The sequence below is a fragment of the Penaeus monodon genome, chromosome 33 (genome assembly GCF_015228065.2).
Source record: "Penaeus monodon isolate SGIC_2016 chromosome 33, NSTDA_Pmon_1, whole genome shotgun sequence".
In the NCBI taxonomy this organism is placed as follows: Eukaryota; Metazoa; Arthropoda; class Malacostraca; order Decapoda; family Penaeidae; genus Penaeus; species Penaeus monodon.
Genome location: NC_051418.1, coordinates 26,403,257 through 26,403,977, shown reverse-complemented (window position 1 = coordinate 26,403,977; position 721 = coordinate 26,403,257). Strand labels below are relative to the sequence as shown.

General features: G+C 37.3%; 1 protein-coding gene across 1 annotated transcript in view; it reads right to left on the bottom strand.

The window, feature by feature from the left end:
• LOC119594194 (lisH domain-containing protein ARMC9-like) overlaps positions 1 to 721 on the bottom strand; it is a gene marked incomplete in the record, with an annotated part of 29,121 nt that overhangs the window by 28,234 nt on the left and 166 nt on the right. Inside the window, 1 exon segment of the mRNA XM_037943263.1 lies at positions 52 to 185.

Sequence of the window (721 nt, the reverse complement as noted above, 5' to 3'; positions counted from 1 at the left end):
CCGGAAATGCAACAAGAAAAGACGGCAGACAAACAGGCCACAGCAGCATACCTTCGTGTCCGCAGTAAGAGTAAGAGTAAAGAGCTCAGGGTATCTGTGAGTGCAAGCAGCGAGTGTCGCCTCCAAGTCCACTCTCTCTCCTCTCACAGCCGCCTCCAGACCCTGAGTGAGCTCCCAAGCCACGCCTGTGTTCGGAGTGAAATAAAAATCATTCATGATTATTGCAAAAGTGTCTTCGGAGTGTAATAAAAATGTTAATCGTCACGGCATGATTATTGTGTTCGGAGTGAGATAAAAGCGTTCTCATGATTATTGCCTAACTGTCTTCGGAATAAATAAAAAATGTTAACAATTATTGCGTGACATTTGTGTTTGGAATGAAACACAAAGTATCAGTTAAAAAGGCATGGTAACTGTGTATGAAGCGAGTTTAAAACACTAATAATTATTATATGGTAACTGTGTCTGCAAAATATCACTGGAAATCTATAAATTTCTCCATTCTCTAATATCTAATATCTAATATCCATTTGTCCATCATCCAATACTCATTAATTTTCTAACATATAATATTTATCTTTTTTCCATCACATAATCTCTACCCATCTCTATTCCATCTACCATTTATCAGTGTCTCTATTATATGATGATTATCCATTTATCTATCACCGAACAATTATCTATTTCCCTATCTCCCAACAATTATTCATTCCCCTATCGG